At 36.5% G+C, this 23585-nt stretch overlaps 1 pseudogene; it reads right to left on the bottom strand.

Annotated features, from left to right (window-relative positions):
- Window positions 1-434: 434 nt before the first annotated feature.
- LOC114687595 lies at window positions 435-18160 on the bottom strand (annotated as a pseudogene).
- Between the last annotated feature and the right edge of the window lie 5425 nt (window positions 18161-23585).

Genomic DNA, 23585 nt, shown 5'->3' with positions numbered 1-23585 from the left:
TTCTTTTCTTTTGGAGTCTTTCTCTTTTAGGAAGTTTTATTGGAGGCATGGTGGATGTGGGAGAGAGTGTGCTTAGGGAAGAGTTGTGTGTGAGAACAACACACTGGGTTAAGTCTCACCATTGTGTTATCAAAGTCTCACATTCACTCAGACATCAAAAGAAGAACACAGTTTTTTAGAAATATTAATGTATATTAGAGGAAGAAGAGATCTTGAACAGTGGAATGTTGTCTAATAGCCAGGTCTTGTGGAATAAGTGGTTGATTGGAATTTTATAAGAGACAATGTGGAGAAAAACAGTATTCATGACAATTCAAGGCATCATCATTAGAAGAATGGTTGAGAGTCACAAGCTAATGCATCTTGTATTGTATCCTAAGAGATGGTTCTGTACCAATACTAAAGTTGTCAGTTTCAGCTAAGGAAATGTCACTTCAGAAGTATGTTTTCTCCTTTGACTTTTGAAGAGAATTTCTCCCAGGCCTTAACAAAATTATGTAGCACTTGGGGAAAAAGATGCATCCCAGCAGGGCAACACTAGAGGCCAGGATGGAGAAGACTTCCACAGCCACCATGACCTTACCCTTGGTGCTGTGGTAGACAGGGAGAAAGGTGACCCAGACACTGCAGAACAACAGCATGCTGAATGTCAGCAACTTGGCTTCATTGAATATGTCAGGGAGATTCCTGGCCAAGAAAGCCACAATGAAGCTCAACAAGGCAAGGGATCCATGGTATCCCAAGACACAATAAAATGCAGTAACTGAGACCTTTTTGCACACAATGATGATTTGGCCATGCACAGAGTGTGCATCAATTTCAATAGAGGGAGGAGAAACTCCCAGCCAGATTTCAGACAGAATAGTTTGGATGAGGGTACAGATGGCAATGATATAGTTGGGAGCCCCTGAAGTCAGGTAGAATCTCAGCTTTCTTCCAGGGGCTGTGACTTTGAAAGCCAGAACAACAGTAACTGTTTTGGCCAACACATTGGAAACAGCCACAGTGAATACAACTCCAAATGTGATTTGCTGCAGGACACGGGTAGCTGAGTTGGGTTGGCCAATGAAGATCAAGGGGCACAAGAAACAAAACATGAGTGAGATGAGCAATATGTAACTCAGATTCCGGTTGTTGGTCTTCACAATGGGAGTGTCATGGTGCTTGACAAAGACCCCCAAAATCAGAACTGTGAATGCGAAGAACCACAAGGCCATTAAGGCAAGAGCCATCCCCAAGGGATCTTCGTAGTTCAGAAAGATCACTGCTTTGTGAATGCACTGGTCCTGTCTCTCTGTTGGCATACTGGTCCTCTGGACACCTCACACATTTATCTACATCTGTTGGAGAGAGAAATGTATGATTAGTGCATGACAGGACATTTCAATTAAGTGTGTTGAAGAAGCATTGCAATATCTGCATTTGTTTCTGAGGATGTGGTTGGTGGACATTGCTGCATAGCAATGCTTCCATTTCAAACTACTCATTCATCATCTTTATGAGGAATGAATCAAACAATCATTATGTTTTCTATTTAACTGAGTGTTGATGATGACATTTGCTATATTATCAGAAAGCACATTTATTTTAAGTACATTCTGAATACCATGATGAAAGGACATAAACTGGTGAATTGAAAGAGAGGTAAAATCATTAACCATTGTTTTGCACAGAGTTTATTTTAAAGTATCAGATACCATGGATTGTAGTGCCTCCTGATGTCTTTCTGTGTGTTTTATGACCACTGTTCCTGTAATTGATGGAGACTGTGTTTCCTATTTGTATATGTACTGTGAAATACTTTCTACTTTCAAATCACCAGCCCAAACCCATTGACATAGAAGAAATACTAAACATAATCAATAGGGACACATGGAGTCTGCACAAGTCAAGACCAATTTCTCAACACAAGTATATTATTTGCACTAGAGGACTATGGCCAGGGAATAGAAGGCAAAAACAAGCGACAGAAAATGAAGTAGAAGGGCAAATCAACAAGAGAGAGTGGCAAAGTGTTTTAGGACAGGGAGGACAAAGAACTGCCTCTGAATAGAGAGGACAGAGTTGTGGCCTTTAGGAAAATGGAAGTTTATGAAGGAAAAATGGGAACCCCAGGTTAGGATGAAGTTTTTTATTTTGATTGGATATGTTAATTAGGAGAGCCACAGGGAGATTTTGCTTTTGATCTTCAATACTTTGGTAGCTTGACCTTGATAACCTCAGGATGAGAAAGTTGACAAATAAGGGAATAGACCCTGGTGGCTAGGTTTAGGAATGTAGCCCCAGTTAGGGTTTCTATTGCTGTAAAGAAAACCATAACCACAGTAGTTCTTATGAAAGAAAACATTTAAATGTGTGGCTTTTAGTTCAGAGGCTTAGTCCATTTTTTATCATGGTGGGCCATGTTGCTATTCAGGCAGACATGATGCTGGAGAAGAAGTTGAGCATTTTCCATCTTTTGATCCATAGGTAACATAAAGTAAGCTGTCTCATTGTGTATGGCTTAAGGATTTAAGGGACCTTGAAGTCTGCATCCACAGTGACACACTTCCTCCAATAAGACTACAACTTCCCCATCAAGACCATACCTTATGATGGGGCCAATTTCATTGAAACTATCACAGGAATCTAATGGATTTTAGCAAGGCAAAGAAAATGGGGGAGTAGCCATATTTGCTATAATCAGCCTCACTAGAGTCCCTTCAGGATCAGTAAGTTGTGTATGTGTTTGTTTATGTGTATATGTGTCTACATGTAAAAATAACAACAGAGCTCAAATATGAGAGTAGTTGTGTTTATATGAGGAAAATAGGAGGATGAGAATGAGAGATGAAAGTTACATAAATATAATTTTATGTTTTAAAATGCAAAAGTTAAATAAATCAAATAAATATGTCCTCAGTTGTATCCCAACCTGGCATTAGGAAATCTTTATCCCTGAGTCTTGTTCATAAGAAACACTAACCCTATCCTGATGGTGGAATCCTCTGTATATACTTATCATTTAAATGAGTTACCTCTTCTTTCCGTCAGCTTTGGGAATAGAAAACCACTTTCCTCCTTCACTAATTTCCATCTATGTGAGTCTCAGTTTATATTAGTGTACTCAAGTGTGCAGTACATATTGATACAATACCATGAGCACAATAAAAGAAGAAAATTCAAGCAAGAGCAACAGCACAGAAGTTTTGTTGTGAGGAATATTACCCCATCCATAAATTGTAATCTCCTCCAAGTAAAGTTAATGAAATGAGGCCACACTTACTTTGAATCATTGGATAATTGAATACAGTGATGATGTGCTTCTAGATTTCAAGTCTTTTTATCTAGAACAATGCATTTACGGACCCATTTATTTAGTAAATTTGTTTAGTGGAACGGAAAATTGTCTCAGTTGTGAAGAAAAATGTACTGCTCTTGCAGAAAAACTGTATTCAGTTCCAAGAACCCATCCTGGGTGTCTCTTAACTGGATGTAACTCTAACTACAGGGGCCTTGGTTGCTTCTCATGTGCACCTGCAATTTTGTACACGTAACCACATACATAACCATAATTAAAGAAATGATAGAAATATTTTTGGCTAATTGTTGCTGTATTTATTGTTGTAATACCCTTTACTCTTATATGATTTTATATTTAAAACAGTTTCATTACAGTTTGTGTGATTAAATTGGAGTATGTTGTATGTGTCATTGTACAGAGATCAGAACACGACCTCTAGGGGTTGGAAACCTCTTCCTACTATATGGGTCCTAGGGATGAATTCATCAGCAGATTTAGTAGCAAGGGATTTGATTTCTGAATCCTCTTAAAGGCTATAAATGTCCTTTATGGTCTTTCATTATAAAGGATGACAGGCACTATGAGAGAAAGCCTATGTATCTGCCAATTTTCCGTCACCAACGCTAAACAAATAATCATTTAACTAACATGGGCTCTGTAGATGACAACACCATTTGAATAACTGTGGCTTGTTGCTTTCATACAAAACCATTTTCATCTCCTACTTTTTGACATTATTAAGGGTATGATGTATATAAACAAATTGACTATAGGACTCAATACTTCTACATTTGTGCCAACATTTATCCACAATTCCCTAGATTTAAATCACATTGAACCTTTGAAAAAGGGCTCTCTGGATATTGCTTGAAATCTTCTTTATCATAGTTGACAGTTTTTTATAATTTTAAAAGCAATTATTTCAAATCTTTTTTAATCATACAGAGACTTAGATTTGGTTTCTAGTAAACACATAAAAGTGTTCAATGGATCTGATACCCTAGTTTTTTCTCCATTGATTTCCTGCATGTACATGGTAAATATAAACTTATGTAAGGTCACATACAGACATGGAAATAGAAAAAAAATTAAAGATTCATGACAGGAATCAAATCTACATGTAGTTCCAGAGAAAATTTTTCACTAGTTAAGACATTGTATAGAATCCTCTCATTTTATAGTTTGATTATCAAATGTTTCTTTGAGAAAAGTTCACTTACAATGGATTTTCAATGAGTCAACTATGTATGTCATAGCATAACATGCTACTTAGAGTGACATTGTTAATAATAATAGTTCTATAAAAATTATCTTGGGAAAGTGATATGGCTTGTTTTTACAGACATCTTTTAGAACCTTTTGTCATTCCAGTGTGTTTGGGAGAAGATGATCTATTGAAGGATTTATATCAGCAGCAATCACTTACTTGTCTCATTAGAAACTTCATTTTCTGGGCAGGGGATGCAATCAAAACAGCAGGCTGCAATTCCCTCCTGCAAGAATTTTCTGAATCCAGGACCACAATCAGGACTGCACACAGAGGGTGGCATCTGAGGAAAATCAGACATATGCTGCTATCAGGAGTTTTACCTATTCCTTTCATAACTGTATTAAATTTGCATGTTAAAATATTGATAAGAATATTTTACCTATACCAAATAAGTGACCACACTAAACCTAGTATGTTTCATAATTCCCAACAAGCAAAAGTATGTAAACAATCTGATGTAAAATTGAGCAGCCTTCCAATCTTATAAATGTAGGAATTAAAAAAGGTTGTTCGCTGTGGGCAAGCACCATAGAGTACAAACTAATATTTCTAGTTAATTTTCATCACCTTAACAGAAAGACCATTGAAAAGTTAGAGAAAACCCTAACTAAAATATTTCTCTCCAAGGAACTAGCTGCTCTCATATTATTTATGCATTTTATAATTGGTAATTGATGTAGGAGTGCCCAGTCTACTGTGGGCAGTGCTGTCTCTATGCAGGGCTATTTGAGAGATCAAGCAGAGCAAACCAGTGAGCAGTGTTCCTTCAGAGTTTACTTGCAGTCTCCAGATTCTCCTTTGTCTTCCTTTTACTGTAACCCATGAGCCTAATCAACTCTTCCTACTCAGTTTGCTGATGGTCAGTGTTTAATCACAGCAACATTGCACCAAGCTAGGATAAATGAAGATCTGAAACATGGGAATTATCTCTTCAAATCTCTAATAGGAAACAAGAACTCCAATAAATACCACTACAAAGCATGACAAACAAATTGTAAAGAAAAAAAAACAGCTAAATAGGCAGAACCTGGTGCATTTGTGAAGAAATGCTGGGCTGGTATGTACAGAGCTTTAGGTGGAATGTTTCCTGAGGTTAAAGTGCCTTAAAATGGCTGCAAGTATTTGGGGAACTGGAATAAAATTTAGATAGTTTAAATTAATTAAAGAATTTCTTTAAGTTTATAATACAAAAAATTTGTATTAATCAAAACCTGGTGATAGTGATCTATATACTGATTTAGAGAGCTTCTGATTGTTGCATACTCACTTTGCATTCTTCATTCAGTATTGAGTTCTGTATAAAAATCACATGGTCTGCATCTTTTTCTACACAATATGATTACTTCTAAATATTCCTTTTTGTTGTGATTTTCATGAAATAGGTTTTCACAATGTATTGCTGGTATACCTCAACTACATACATAAAGTAGGTTAACTGAGATCACACATAGATCTGCCTCTCATGCCTCCTGAATGCTGGAATTAAAGGTGTATGCTACCACTGGGCACATTTCTTCCCTTATTTCTGTATTTCATGTTTACCATTTTTTCTTGTATTTGCTAAGATTAAGGACAATTTTCAAGAAGAGTGGATAAAATGTTTATCCTTCTTCAATTTCTTTTTTAAGAAATTATTTATTTTACTTCAACCAAAATTGCCTCTCCCTCCATTCATCCTGTTCCCTCTTCTCACCTCCTTTCTACCACCCTATCTACTTCTCAAAAATGGTAAGGCCTCCCATGGGAGTCAACAATGCATGGCATACCAAGTTGAGGAAGGACAAATTTCTTCCCCTCTGCGTCAAAGCTGAGCAATTAATCCCAACAGAGGGTATAGTTTCCAAACCCATCCTCATGTGCCAGGGACAGATCTTGGTCCCACTGCAAGGGCTGCAAACAAACTCAGCTACATAATTATCACTCACATGCAAGGGGCTTAGGTAGGTACCATGAAGGTCCCCTACCTGTAGGTTTAGAGTTCCTAAGCTCCTACTACTCAGGTCAGCTTTCTCTGTGTGTTGCCCTGTCATTATCTTGACCCCACTTGCTGAAATAATTCTTCTACCACTCTTCAACTAGACTGCCACAGCTTGGCCCAGTGTTTGGCTATGAATCTCTTCATCTGCTTCTACAGTTATTGGATGAAGGTTCTATGAAAGAATTAAAGTAGTAAAAAATCTGATTACAGGAGAAGGACATTTCAGTCACCCTCTCTAGGAGACTTAGCTGAGGTCACTCTTGGGGAATCCTGGGAGTTTCTCTGGCACCAATTTTCTCCCTAACCCCATAATGTCATAATGCCCCACTCTACCAAGATGTCTCTTTTGTTGCTCTCCCTCTCCATCCCTCCTCCAACTGGACCATCCCAGCTCCTCATGTCTCCATCCTCTGTTCCCTTTCCTCTTTCCCTTACCCCTAGTTTACCCGGGCGATCTCATCAATTTCCCCTTCCTAGGGTGATCCATGTGTCCCTCTTAAGGTCTTCATTGTTACCTAGCTTCTCTGGGGCTGTGGAATGTAGCCTGGTTTTCATTTGCTTTCCATCTAATATTCACTTATGAATGAGGACATACCATGTATGTGTATCAGGGTCTGAGTTACATTACTCAGGATGATTCCTCTCATCCAAAGAATACATAAAGAAAATGTGGTACATTTACACAATTGAGTATTAATCAGTGGAAAAAACAAAAACCAAGAAACAATGACATCATGATTTTTTCAGGCAAATGGATGGAACTGAAAATATCATCCATGTCCAATTTCTGCTCATTTCTTTTGAGGTAGGGTCTCCATATGCAACCCTAGCTCATATGGACTCTCTATGTATGCCAGACTGGCCATAAACTGAGAAGGTTTTGCCTGAGTCCAAGAGTTTTGATTAAAAATGTGCACCACCACATATGACTGACCTCACTGAGAATTTTCATGGAAACTCTTTGAGTTTTTCTTCAATGTTGTCAATAGAAATGCCATAGGAAAAAATTTAAAGTGATCAGGCTGGAATAATAAAAAAGAAAACCTTATTAAAAAGGAGGTCTTCCTTTTATTTTGTCAGGTTCTTCTTTGTTTTAAATATTAATTCTGAATTGATGCTGGACTTTAGTAAGAGCCCTATCTGCACATAATTGCATAATCACATAGTCCTGTGCTTGAGTCTGTTTTTGTGCAGCATTTACTTTGCAGATAAATCTGCATATGTTGAACCATCCTGTCCCTGGAATGCAGTCATTTTTGTCACAGGAAACAGATCTTTCTGGAGTGTTGTTTAGTTACATTAGTCTGTGTTTAGTTGACAATATTTTCCATCCATGTCTATACAAGTGTTTATTCTATCATTTTCCTTTATTATATTCCATTTCCTCAAAATTATTTCCCTCCATATTTACAGAAGGGATCTCTCCATGTTTGTAAGTGTGGTTTGTTTTTGGAAGCAAAAATGAATGTTGGTATTTACAAAACAATCTTTTCGCTTGTGTATTATGATTAGAGAACAAAAAGTTTAACATTGAATTGTTATTGATAATTGTATGCTAATTAGTGTTCATTTTGTTAATGCAATACATGAAACAGTTTGATAACAGTTGTTTTTCTGTCCAGTGTTCTCATGCTGTCTTTGTCTTCTATGACCACTTTCATTTATCCTGATTTTTAGTGTGTAGTAGTTCTTCATGTTTCTTCCATAGAAATGTTAGAGTGGTTATGAATTCTTATAACTTACATACATCCATGAACATTGGTATGTCTCTGTATTAGATAGGGTTCTCTAGAGTAACAGAAATTATAAAGTGATTCTGACTCTGTCTCTCTGTAATCTATTAGGATGTCTTTTAGGATGTGTTCTAGCTAATCTAACAATTGCTAGGTATAAAAAGTAAGTCCAGGAAAGTAGAAACTTCTCATTCCTTGAGAATGAGAAATATTGAATGTCTCAGTTGATCTTTATTAAACACTTAGTTCCCAAAGATTTAGCTTCTAATGCCAGTGAAGAAATGGAATCACTAGCAAGGTGAGAGCAAGCACACTAATAGCACAAGTTTCAATTTTCTGTGTCCTTATATAGGCTTCCAACAGAGGCGATAGCCCAGAATAGAGGTCAATTTTCAAGATCAAATGTTTTAACTTAAAGCTGTGTCTTCCCAACTTAAGATCCAGATAAAAGATGTGTCTTTTCCCAGCTTTAAAGATGTCAGTTAAAGACATGACTTCCTTTTCTTTTTTTCTTTCTTTCTTTCTTTCTTGCTTGCTTGGTTGCTTGCTTTCTTGCTTTTTTTTGGTTTTATTTCACAGACATGGTTGCTCTTGGTAGCCCTGGCTGTCCTGGAACTTGATTTGAGGAATAGCTTGGCCTTGAACTCAAAGATTCGCCTTCCTCTACCTTCAGAGTACTGGGATTATGACATGTACTACCATCACTCAATATAAGGCATGTCTTCTTATCTTAAAGATCTGGATAACAAGTGTATTTTCCTACTTAAAATTAAGTAAAAAAAGACTCTCAAGTATGCCTTCCATACATTTTAACCTTTTTGAGGTGTAATAAATTCCAAATGTAGTCAAGTTTACACTCATGAAGAGTCTCCATTGATTATAAAGGATAATTTTGTTGAGCATATTAACTGGGTTTGATAGCTGTATCTCTAACTACTTGAATCGCATCATTGATACTCTCCTCTTTTAATAGAGTTCATAAAGGAATCTGGTGTTATCTGGAAGGGACCTTTTGAAGAAATGTGTTTCTCTCTCTGTCGCCTTTGATTTCCTTTCTTTACTTTTATAATTCAAATTTTAAGTAAAATATGTCATGGGAAGATTTTCTTTTTCTGGTATATCTTTAGAATTTAAATGGCTCCTGTCTCTAGATGTCCACATGTCTCCCTATATTGTGGAAAATTCCCTTGTATTTTACAGGATATACTGTTGATGTATTGATAAGCCCTTCTTCTCCCCTTCTGCTCATTGTTTGTAAATTTGATCCTTTAATCCTATCCCCCTGATCTCATATATCTTTCACTTGTCCTTATTTTTACCTTTGTCACAGTTTCAATTTTCTAATTTTTCTGCCTTGTCTCCAACTGGAAATATTCTGTTAGTGAGAATTTGTATTAGGATATTTATTGGATTTGTTTTCCTTTTTTACATATTTTAGTTAATTTTTTTCATTTGTTTATACCTTTTCAAATGTGTTAGTTACATGCTCACTCACTTCCTCATTGTATGCAAGTTTTTGTGATCTCATTGCATTCTTCTGGAGGTGATTTGTGTCCTCTTTGATATTCTGGAATACTGTTATAATCATTCTTTGAATTCTTACTTTTGTATGTCTTTGAACATACTCACATTTAAGGCTATGACTCTGACATTTGGAGTTGTATTGATTTGATTTCTTTATACTTTGTTCCTCTTTTCTGCATAGAAAATTTTATGTCTGGGAGTAGAGCACTGCTTGAATTGTTCCTAATCTTCTGTATGCCTCCAGTGGATGTTTTTGTATTGCCCAAGTGAGCTTGGTTAGAACACACTTGAAATTTCATTGCTGCTCTCTGAATGGATAGAAAGTAAAGTTTCTATACCTTCATATGTCCTGTTCCCTGATAATAACGTTCCTTATCATTCTGAAAAAGAATATTTTTTGTAGATTTTGTACTATCTGGTCTTCATGAGATACAACTTTAGATCAAGCTTGAAGACTTTTCTGAAGTTAGCTTCTTTAAATTTCAACCTACTTCATAGTCAGGATGTTGGAATATGATACCATAAAACTACCCACATCACAAGTCATACCTATACTATACCAAGACTTATAGGAGAATAAATCATTTATAATTAAAAAAAAAACATTTGTTTTGCTAATAATACTTCCTCCCCCGACACATAAGGAAATTAGACACACAATTCTTTGTGTGGACTGTAAAAGAATTAGTGGGACAAAGAAACATTCCTCTAGTGAGCAATTTCATTTACACAGGACATGCTTCAGGACTCGAGAATTGCCTCAGCTGACTGTAACAATTCCTGATCAGGTAAAAGACACAAGTTTGATTTTTAGCACCCACTGTGTGGCCCTGCACTGTCTCCCCTTTGCAGCGATCCAAGTCTATATGCATCTATATGCACCAGGCATACCAGTGTTGCAGAGACATATATGAAGACAAGACATCCATACACATTTAATTGAAAAAAAAGGAAAAAAAGAAAAAAATGTTATCATTCATGGGATATCTAAATGTTTCATGAAAATATTATCCTAATGTATGGTTAGAGATGTTGATCATTTAGAAGCCTGCTGGTAAAAATGATTAAAGCAAATTATATCATAAGAAATAATGGTTTGCATGTGTTTACTTACGTCCTCCTTACATTTAGCCTCAGTCTTTCAGCATCTATGTCAGCAGAAAAAGGGAAAATCACTGTGTAGTAATCCGAATGGCTTCGAGAGGATATTGCTCACTTTACTAGAAATAATATAGTATAGTGGTAACAATCAATTTTCTTTATATATTAAAAACCAGAAACCTATTCTAGAGAGATAAAAAATTCACAGTATGTGTGGCATGCATGTCTGAGATGCTCAAAGAATTAATAAAATGTCACATTAAAAACTGAAAAGAGAAAATATAAATTAGAGGCTAGAAAATGCTTCTCAATGTGACAATGTATTTTACCACCTGACAATGTTACCATGGTGTAACAGAAATGATTACAGTTAGATCAGACCCACCTGTCTATTTCCAGTGGACCACTCTATCACATCTTCATATATATGGAGCTGTTGACCATGTGGGAAATATGGACTATACTTTCCTATCTTCACCTTAAACCCAATCCATTTGGGAAATTCCAAATCTGGAAAATGTCATACTCTCCCTGCTGGTTTTCTCTCTGGTTCATATTCACGTTTTCTCCAACAGGATTAGTGAAGTGAGTCTTCCTCAGAAAGAAGTGCAGCTGAAAGAGAGGCAGCATTCTATATTGTGTGTGCCCTTCCTTGATGTCAGAAAACATATACTGATTTCTTCTTAAAACCAACATTATTTAAGGTGTCCAGGAGAGAAATACAATAAAAGTAAGTGGATAAATGAAAGTATCATAACATTCCTAGAATTAAAGTTCATTCAGAGGAAACTACCAAAAAGAAAACCAGACATACATACAGATACCAAACATTGATATTAAAAATGCACACACACAGAATGAGAGAAAGACACACAGACAGAGAAAGAGACTCACATTCATACAGACTTACATACATCATACAGCGACATACAACATACACACACTTACATATACATATACATATCAGACACGCCTGAAAATAGTCATAAACAGACAAACACATGAACATAGACATACAGAAATCTACGAACACAGGCTCACACACAAATGCACACATTTTTTTCCCTTTTATTTTAATTTACAATGCCTCAGTTCTACATACCAGCCACGGATTCTTTTGTTCTCCCCTCTCCTGCTCCCCTCCCCTTCCTCCCACACCACCACCTATTCCCACCTCCTCCAGGGCAAAGCCTCCCTGTAGGACTGAGATCGACCTGTAGACTCAGTCCAGGCAGGTCCAGTCCTCTCCTCCCAGACTGAGCCAAGCTTCCCTGCATAAGCCCCAGGTTTTAAACAGCCAACTCATGCAATGAGCACAGGACCCAGTCCAACTGCCTAGATGCTTCCCAAACAGATCAAGCCAATCAACTGTCTCACCTATTCAGAGGGCCTGATTCAGTTGGGGGCCCCTCAGTCTTTGGTTCATAGTTCATGTGTTTCCATTTCTTTGGCTATTTGTCCCTGTGCTTTATCCAACCTTGGTTTCAACAATTCTCGCTCATATAAACCCTCCTCTTTCTTGCTAATTAGACTCCCAGAGCTCCACCTGGGGCCTAGCCGTGGATCTCTGCATCCAGATTCCTCAGTCCTTGGATGGGGTTTCTAGCACACTATTAGGGTGTTTGGCCATCCTATCACCAGTGTAGGTCAGTTCCGGCTGGCTCTGGACCATTGCCAGTAGTCTATTGTGGGGGTATCTTTATGGATTTCTGTGGGCCTCTCTAACACTTTGTTTCTTCCTTTTCTCTTGTGGTCTTCATTTACCATGGTCTCCTATTCCTTGTTCTCCCTGTCTGTTCTTGATCCAGCTGGGATCTCCTGCTCCCACAGGCTCTCTTTCCCTCGACCCTTGCCCTTCATTACCCCAAGATCCAGCTATACCACTCTTGGGCATATACCCAAGAAATGTTCAATCATACCACAAGAGCACTTGCTCAGCTATGTTCATATCAGCATTGTTTATAATAGCCAAAACCTGGAAACAACCTAGATGCCCTTCAACTGAAGAATGGATAAATAAATTGTGGCACATATACACAATGGAATACTACTCAGCAGAGAAAAATAATGACATCATGAGGTTTGCAGGCAAATGGATGGATTTAGAAAAAATCATCCTGAGTGGGGTAACCCAGACTCAGAAAGACAAATATAGTATGTACTCACTGATAGGAGTATACTAGATGTGGAACAAGGAAGACTGGTGCTACTCACATCACCAGGGAGGCTACCTGGAAAACAGGACCCCAAGAAAGACACGGAAATTGCCCAATACAGAGAAATGGCTGAGATCTACATGAACAACCTGGACATGAGTGGGAACAAATGCACACTTTTAGAGACAAATAAATACAAAGAGACGTACACAAAAAAAGCACCCACACAGAAAGACATTGACACAGGTACTTTCATGCTCCCATCCAAAGAGAGATTGACAGACAAGGATACAGATAGACACACAGAAACACAGATACACAAATGTGCTAGAAATACGCAAAACACACAAATAGTCAAAAGAAGACACATGTGATAAAATAACACAGAGGAATTTATACACAACAACAAACTCCCACAAAGAAAGGCACTGGTGCAAGACATTTTATGCTCAGTTCCACAGAAAATAGATATGCAGACAGAGAGAAACACATATATACACAGCAACACAAATATACACACAGAAATATATACCCATACACAGTGGGAACCATCCATCCACACATAAAAATACACATGTATGTTCTGAAATGAATTATAGCACCGTTTCCTGTGTAATTACACTCAAATTGCCAAATGAGTTCCCCAGAGCCTACAGTAGAAGAGAATCTGTTGAGAACAGTTGTACAAAACCATCTGATACACTGATTACCACATATTTGACAACTGATGAACAAGGGCTCTTCTTCTTTTCATGGAGAGGATTAATGAGGAATGATTGTTATGTTTCCAGTGACAGAGCAGTGGCAATGATAACAGATGCTCTTTAAGATAATTACTAATATTCCTTGATAAACTGTGTCTTCCACCTCATTGCTTTTGCATTATGATTTATACCAACCTCTAGATTATGTTCTTACCACAAAAAAATATTTTAGAAATATGTCTATTTTATTACACATTTACTAATCCAGTAAATCAGGGAATCTGACAGACAGCAAGGTGATGATAATGATGACACAATATTTCATCCAAGAGTAGAAAAATAGTAGACAAATTACCTCAAAGCAATTACCATAGTGTCCTTTTCAATCATCCACTTGTAGAGGAAGCATCTCATGGAGAGCATGGGCCACAGTGTACACAGCATTATATATGTCATAACTGGCATCACTAAAAGCCATGTCGAAAGTCTGTCTCATTAGCCATTGCAATGAAGCATTGGATGAACAATTCTTCAGTGTCTCACACTTAGAAGCTGAGACTTCACAGTTGAAGCTCATCCATCCCAGCCTTGTGAGGTATTCATCTGTGTATTTCAGAGGGTTCAGTGTCTGGACAAATTTTTTAAAACCAGAAATCTCAGAATGGTGTTGTGCAAAAGCTAGAGTCCCATGGGATGTGTCAAGTGTTAAGTCACTCCTACTTGTAGTGACATCCCACTGTGAAGTGGTCACCCATATTCTCTTTATACCTAGAGATTCCCACATTCTAAAGCTCACAGCAAGAGTGCTGTCTGTGTCACCATAAATGATAACAACATTTGCAGATGATGTCATGATTTGGTTATAATACACTTCAGCTCTTGATGTGTATAAATGCATGTTGACTGGTATCATGTTCACAAAGGCAAAGCAGACTGTGTTTTTTTCCATCTCTCTTCTCAAATGTGATAGAAATTGAGTACCCTGGTCATTGTCTAAGATGGCCAGTCCTATCCAGTTCCAACTGAAGTGAAGCATCAAAGAAACCATGGCCAGGGGTAGAGCTGTGTCCTTGGGGGCCATCTGATACAGATAGGGAAATTTTTCTTGATCACTCAGGATAGGATAGAAAGGTCCATAAATAAGCTGGAGGATCTAGGACACAGGGGGATGTATGAGGTAGCATGCACTCCTATAAAAATCTCTTACTGTTACTTCCTTCCTCATCTCAGTTTCAGAAAAGGAAATGAAGCCCCATCAAGTCTCTGAAAAGTACCCTTGACCACATTTTTTAACGTAAGTGTGAGGCTAGTATTCTCCTTACACCCTTCTTTGCCTCTGGGAGTGGTACCAACAGAGTCACGATTTCTTGCAGACCACGCCACAAAAGTCTCACCTGCTGAGATCTGTAGGGGTCCAGGCTTGTCCCAACCTTTGCAGATGTTGCCCAGTCTGGTCCACTCAGCATCATTATACACAAAGTCTTTTCTTTACAATTATAATTAGGGGGAAATTGTTGATTTTCTTTATAAAATGGCATGGGACTGTATAATTTTGACACAGTCTTACAACCACCTTCAGGGAATTCATATACGAATGACATATTTGCAAAAGATCATGGTTCCTATTGACTTCATCCAGGGAAAAAGCTAAGGCCAATGGAAAGTATTTGTTTTCAGTTGGTGTTCTGGAAAAGGGTATGGTGTTTATTATGGACAAAGATGTACAAATAATCCTTTGTAGTCAATAGAAGGACTATAATGAACTGGATGGTATTCCCAACCACCCTCAAAAATTGAAACAAATATTCTCTGCTCTGTGGTTGGAATTACATAAGAAGCTGGAAGCTTACCATAGCTTTTAAATATCATGCGAGTGCATCTCCCATAAATGACATGAGCCAATGGCATCTTCCACAGACAGTAGTGTCCATTTCTGCTTTGGGAATGCTTACTTAGCAGATAAAGACAAAGACACAGGCTTTATCCAAGCAACAAACCTGATCATGTCTTCTTTTTGGAATTATCAAGCAATTTGAAAAATACATGTGATGTGTGAAACAATGAGACTATGGCACTTTCTTATAATTTTAACTGACTTGGCTAAGGCAGTCAAATTATGTTTTATGAGCACACAATATTTTGTACATTTGACTCTTGTGCTTCCAAATTTTTATAATCAGTGGGCAATCTAGCTAACATATACCCTCATACCCATTTTGTCTTATTCTTTTGTTTTTATGGTTTATCTGACACAGGTGTAAAATCTTTATTTGGAGATTTGTTTTTAAATAAATTTAACTACCAGAGATGTATTTGGTAAAGGTGTATGTCACTATTCATTTGTACGTATGGACAGGACTAATGCTTACATAGGCCAATGTGAAAAATGGATAATATGCTTTTGAATGATAGCTTGCTCTAGTGCACACTGACCTGAAATGTACAGGGATATACCTGCTCCAGATCCTGAGTGCAGAGGTTAAGGGAATTTGCTATCTCACCAGTATTGTTCAGCTATTGTATGTTTTCACAGTCAAGTCCTATGTTCACACTTGGTATATCTGATCAACATATTCTTTTTCTAGAAAACATCTCATGACTATCTTTCCACTTACACTAACCAGAACGTGCATCCTACTGATATTTGTATATGCCAGTATTAAATCTTTATGAAATAGAAGACTATGAAGTGTAAAATGTATGAAAAATTGTTTATCAGAGCAATATACAATTGGGAGTGAACAATACAAACTTGTGTTTTTGTTTATGGGAAGAATAATAACTTATGTTTCTTCATAATCATTTCCTATCATCTGACCAATAAATATCAAACATACTCCTTCATTCTAAATGATATACTCAGAGTTAAATACAGTCTCATTTCCACATAGAAATTGTACCACTGTGTTTTCTTTAGGTATAAAAATAAGAACTACCTGTATATTTTTAAAATAAAAATTACTTTAATATTTTTATTACAACCCAGAAAAATATCATTGAAAATTTCAGTATCACACAACAGGAATTTGCAACTAGAACTTGTGAAACTCAAACACTAACTACTGCACACTAAACATTCAGAAATTTCAAATAACTGAGCCATTAGAGTGGACCAGTGAACTAAAGTAGTGTGTTTGATAACTGCCATCAACAGTCTACCAAATAAAATGTGTAAAGGCCCATTTTCACAAAATATGCAGCTATAATAAGCAAAATTACAGAAAGTAAACATAGGAGGTAATTGGAATGTAAGAGTCAGAGAACAAACAATTTAACTATAAAGAAGACACGTGTTTCTTAAATAATGGAAAAGATATGCAAATAGGTAACTCCACTAACCCTGTTCACAAGTGTTGCCAAGTATCTCCTACCACAGCCATCTCTCAAGCAGGTGACAAGGGAAGTGAGAACCTCACTATTCAAAGAATGAAAACATATCATTTACACTCTATAAAGTCCTTATTTACTAAATAGAGAGTGAAGAACTGGACTTTGAAATTAAAGCCAGGGTTTTACATGTATGTAAGTGAAGCACGGAGAAATAGGAAAACATGATGTTCACAATGAACATGTCTCCTACTTCTGTTCTCGATGAGGCCTCAGAAGACATAATGTAACCACATTCAGAAGCATCAAAAATAGTAAGTGTACATCTGTGTGAAAATTCTCCACATCTAAGTGTGCCACAAATATTAGTTGTCCTATCATGTGCATTAGGACCTACAGTAATGGAGTAATGGAGGGACCATCAGCTGACTCTACTCTATGACTGTTCACATGTATCCTGCTAGAATGATATTAGTTGAAACAGAATTGTGGTCCACTTGATTAATCATCACCTGCTACTGTGCTACAGAAACTTTGAAGAAGAGGGCTATATGTGATAGAACAAGGTATAGTCCTTTCCTAACTCAGCTTCCAGCCTTGTAAGTTGGAGATGTAACTGAGAGAAAAACAGAAAACATTCTGGACAAAATAAAATTAGAAAAAAAGCATTGAGTCTCTAAAATAATTTTGGGTGTTTGTTGATGTGCTGGTTGGGAAAGTGGGGGAGAAGATTCAAAGCTTTTCTCTGATACTCTTCCTCTATCCATCATGATATATTGATGATGATATTTCATAAAACATAAAAGGAACTTATGTATATTAAAACATTATTGAAATTCTCTTTTTCTATTGGTGACTGTGCTGCTGCAAGGGAGAAGACACAACCTGTGACCAAGTCTCCATCCTTGTCTTCATTCTGATTTCTTCTCCAGGAGCATCTGGAATGAATGAAACTGGACACAAGAAGTGGAATTCTCATGAACAAGAAGAGGAAAGTCAAAGTGAACACATTTGTCCAATTGTATGCCTGAGCAGTGTCAGTTGTGACCAGCCATGCAGATACGCACATCAAATGGGCAGCCATGTATCCCTATCTGCTTTCATTTTTGTGGATGGAGAGGAGACACCTGTGCATTTATGATTCTTTTTTTTCTGGTGTTTCCTCACTCCTTAAACAATCATTTACAATTTCTTCTCTGTGGCTCTGCATCTGATGTCAGCAGTCCATGTGATTACATTTGGTTGATAAATATATATGAGGTGAGTTCAAGTAGTTTCATGACATGACTCATCTTTGTGAAAATTAATGCCCCTGTCAGGATGCAAACTTGGGAAAATTTGAGACCATGACTTCCTCATCAACCCATTAATATTATTGCCTTTAGATGGGTTGTCATGGAATTTAATAGATGATCCACACTGAGACATGCATTATTAGTTCAGGAGGAATCAAAAAGTCAGAATTCATGGTTACATACTGGGCATTGTATCACAAAGTTTTTGTCAGGGTAAAGAAGTTTCATATTTGGAGCAATTGAGTTTAACACAACTTGTACAGTGTGGCCTAGGCTACAAAAATGTTATTACAGAATATTTACTAAATCCAGTGTTAATACTCTCTTGAGAAACAGTAATCAGGCCACATTTAGAAATTTATTGAATTCTGCTGTTCCAAAACTATCCAGCTCACCAAAGAATCACAGTTCATTTTTACATTAAATGTTGATTTTAAATATTCAACAAGACCCAGAGAGAACACCAGACCACTGTTCCTCACTTAATATACTATATAAGACATATTGCTTCTCCTCCTGCAATCAAACATTATTAATGAAAAGACAAGCTGAATATTTGATTTCTAAAACATGATATACCTTCCTGATTCTTGCATCTCACAGATCAATATCTTGTGATAATCCATTTATTCTTCTTTTCTTTGATTTCCTACATTGTTTTTGCTCACTTTACAATCCAGTAGTGGCTGCAAAGAGGACTATTTTGAGTATCTAATGAGCAAATAGAAACTTCTATAAAACTGGGATATGTAATTTAGGTGTAAATCATTGTGTATATATTTAAGTGTTGTAATTCATTGAATGAAAATTTCAAATCTCTAGGAATGTATTAAATTTATGTCACTAAATTTTTGATATCTGTATTTCCTCATCTGTTGAGAGGCATTAAAGTTTATTCCGTATCTTGCATATTCTGAATAATGCTGAAAAAAGCAAATGTCTATATGCTATTCTGACATATGTACATCCAGAGAATTCCATGAGAGGCCTGCATGGACCAATTGATACTCCTACATTTACTGACTGTTTTAGATTATATGCTAATCACAATAGGGCCTGTAGTTTCTATTCATACTAGAAAATCTCATAGGAATTTCCACAAATTCTACATGTTCCTTAATTTCTTATGTCAATTTTAAACTATTCATTCTCACTGTGAGGTGGGACTCCCAAATTAACTACAGTATTCCACTTTTTAGCTAAAACATTCAAAGGTACTTTCATACTCATGTTCTCTTTCATAATTTGAAAAGGGGAAGTTAAAGTACTGGTTATAAAGGAGTCAGCATTACTAATTTACAGGTTGAACTGACTGGCAAAAATTGTCTCCAGTTCCCAGTCTCCCTAAGCATTCTTCTGTATCATTATGCAGCAGCATTGCCAGTATTACATAGTTATACATGCAAAGTACCCACATGCACATAAAAGAAAAAAGAAGAAAAGATAAAGACAAAGTTATAATTCATACAATACCTAATATGGATCATGAAAATGTATTTTATGGCTATAAGTGTGGACAATTTTGGACCTCTTTATAAAATGATTAACACAAAATTACATAATAAAAATTAATAACATGAGCATGTTGATTTGGTTATATGCTTTTTAGCTTACGTCTTTTCAACACCTATTCCTGAGGTTTTACGTAATGGAGTTGAATGAAGTTTCTAGTACATTTAGAATGTAGTTGAAATAAGCCTTCTTCACAGCCTCTATATTCTTCTATAGAAGAAAACACATCCTGTCCACAAGTCTCCATCCATTTCTTTATTTTGTTTCATTCCCCCACAACACCTGTGATGTTTAAACTGGACACAAGAAGTAGAATATTCACGAACAAGAAGATGAAAAACAAAGTGAACATCTTTATCCTATTCTGAGCCTCTGCAATGTGTATTTTGAAATGCTATTCAGATCAGCACATTATATGGACATACAAGTATTCCTACCTGCCTTTATTTCTCTAGACAGAGGAAAGCTTATTTGTTCATTCATGAATGTTCTTTTTCTAGGTGGTTGCTCACATCTGCAGGAATCTTAGACACTCTCTTCCATGGGTCTCTGAATCTGATGTCCATGTTATTAAATTTGATTGTTAAATATATATGAGGAGAGTATAGGTAGTTTAATGATATCACTCATATTTATAGAAATAAAGTCTCCTTTGATGATGTCATTTTGGAAAGTTTGGTTACAAAATTGCCTGAAAAATCTATTTATATTAATGGCTTTAAAAATGATGTTATTGAAACTTGTTAGATGATCTATATTGAGACATGCAGTAATAGACAAGGGAGGACACTCCATATTCAGAATTCCTAGTTACTCACTGGGAATTGCATCACAAAGTCCCTGTTAGTGAGAAGCAGGTCCACAACAAGAGCAATTGAGTTCTACACAGCATTCACACAGGGGTCCATGCTACACCTGCTACAGTTATGGAATACCTAACCAAAGCCTGGGTTCCATTGCCTTGAGAACCAATAGAAAAGCCAAACTCAGAAATTTTCTCAGTCCTGCTGTTCTGCCACTACCCAGCTCATCACAGAACCACTGTTACATTTACATTACAAAAATGTTGATTTTTATATATTCAAAAAAGTACATTGTAGTTGGCCTTTTTCTGTGTCCCACCCATGGTTTACCAGCTGCTCAGACCCAAGTAAACACACAGAGTTTTATATTAAATAAAACTGCTTGACCATTATCTCAAACTTACTACTGACTAGCTTTTACACTTAAATTCAGCCCATTTCTGTTCATCTATATGTTGCCATGTTTTCTGTGGTTTTACCTGTGTACCATTACATGCTGCTTGTTAGATGGCTGGCGACTCCTGACTCAACCTTCCTCTTCCTAGAATTCTCCTTGTCTTCTTATACCACCTACATTTCCTGCCTGGCATCTGACCAATGAGTATTTTATTAAACCAGTGTACAAAATCATTATTACACAGCAATCTATAGAGATCTTGTGTATTACCTTTCATATACCAAATAAGATCTATTACTTCCTCCCAACCAATCATTATTAAGAAGAAGATAATGTAAATATTTTATTTCTAAAATGTGGTCTCGCTTCACAAACATCAGTTCATATACATCGATATCTAGTGTTGATTGATTTCTTCTGGTTATCCTGTGATTTCATGTAATTTCTCATTTCACATTCCAGTACTGGCAGGAAAGAAATCTAAACCTATCTAAGTCTACTATACCTATCACTTTAGTATGTAAATATTCCAGCATATCTGAAACCTGAAAACAAGACCCTAAATATCTTTTATGAATACAATGAAAGTTCTTAAAGATTAGTTGATTAAATCCTTTAAAGAAATGCAGGAAAGGAATGGATAGAAAGCAGAAGCTAAATGACTCAGAAAACTAGGGAAGTAGAAAACAGAACTCACTAAAACAACATAGAAAAAATCAATAAATTGATACATAAATGTTCTGCTGTGTTCATAGATCAATGTCTAGCCCAGTCAACACCAGATTCTTCCTCTGGTAACTACTGGAAGCATATGCAGAAAGAGACCCACAACCAAACATTAATTAGAGCAAAGGGAACCCTGGAGAAAAGAAGGCAGAAGGATTATAGGAAGCAGAGGTGTCAAGGAAAGCAGGAAAACATGTTCCACAGAACTACCCAAGCAGGGCTTATAGGGGCTCACAACAACTGAAGCAGAAATTATGGTGACTGCATGGGTCTGTGCTAAGTCTTCAGACTACATGCAGTAGTTATTTAGCTTGTGGAGTTTGTGGTACTCTTAACAGTGAAAGATAGGTGTCTTTGAAAATATTGTCTCCTCATGAGACATTTTGCTTCCTATTAAGTTGCTTCATCCAGCCTTGACATGAGGGATTTTTCCTAGTTTTATTGTCACTTGTTATGCTGTTTGCTTGACCTCCTTGGGAGGCCTGCCCATTTATGAAATAAAAGGTGACTCCATGGATCTAATGAAGAGTATAGGCATGTAGTGGGTAGAACAGGATGGAGTGGAGGAAGGGGAAGCTGTGGTCAGGATGTGAGAATAATAATGACTGAAACAGAAATCCTAGAAAACAAAACAAAACAAAAAACCAGGAAGTAAATAAAACAGTTCAAGACCTTAAAATTGAAATGAAATCAATAAAATAATTGACCAAAAATGAAATAATTCTGAAAATATAAAAACATTTTGGAATTCAAGCAGCAACAATACAGACAAAATTCACTATCATTGCAGACAATTCCAACTGAAGTTTTCATATGTCTTCAGAGAAAAATATTCAGCTTCATAGGGGAAAACCACAATAAAAAATACAGAATTGCTGAAATAATTATAAAAAATTAATTAAAAATTTAGAAGTTTGACCATTACTGATTTCAATTTGACAAAAAGCTGCAGTAATAAAAACAGCATAGTATTAAAATAAAAAGGGACAAATTCATCACTGGAATCTAATTGACATCCTAGATATAAATTCACACATCCATGTACACCTGATTTTGATAATAAGATACAAAAAAATGAGGAATTTTCAACAAATATCTACATGTAGAAGACATCCTGTATGAAGTGCCTTATATAAAAGCAGATACCCTGAGCATAGTAGAAAAGAAAGTGAGAAAGAACTTTGAAGTCATTGCAATTGGACAAGAATTTCTGAATAGAACACCATTAATGCACACTGTGAGACCAGCAACTAACAAACAGGGCCTCATGAAGAAGAGAAGCTCCTCTAAGGCAAAGGACACTCTCCTTGAGACAAAGCAGCAGCCTAAGGAATGGAAAGAAGGCTTTTACCATCCAAACACCTGATAGAGGACTTATATCCATAATACATGAAGAACTCAAAAGACTAGGTATAAAAAAACCAAATAATTCAATTTTCAAATGCAATAGGTATCTAATCACAGAATTCACTAAAGAGGAAACTCAAATTGCTGAGAAAAACTTAAAGAAATGTAATTTTTGTCTTGTCTTACTATATAATATTTTGGCATCTTTGGTTTTTTCTTTTGGAGTCCTTCTCTTTTTGGACATTTTAATAGAGGCATGGTGGATGTGTGTGAGAACAACACACTGGGTTTAGTCTCACCATGTGTTATCAAAGTCTCACATTCACTCAGACATCAAAAGAAGAACACAGTTTTTTAGATAAATTATTGTATATTAGAGAAAGAAGAGATCTTGAACAGTGGAATGTTGTCTAATAGCCAGGTCTTGTG

Source organism: Peromyscus leucopus, chromosome 1 (genome assembly GCF_004664715.2).
Source record: "Peromyscus leucopus breed LL Stock chromosome 1, UCI_PerLeu_2.1, whole genome shotgun sequence".
Taxonomy (NCBI): domain Eukaryota; kingdom Metazoa; phylum Chordata; class Mammalia; order Rodentia; family Cricetidae; genus Peromyscus; species Peromyscus leucopus.
The sequence above is the reverse complement of the archived record's forward strand: the minus strand, read 5'-3'. Positions and strand labels throughout refer to the sequence as shown.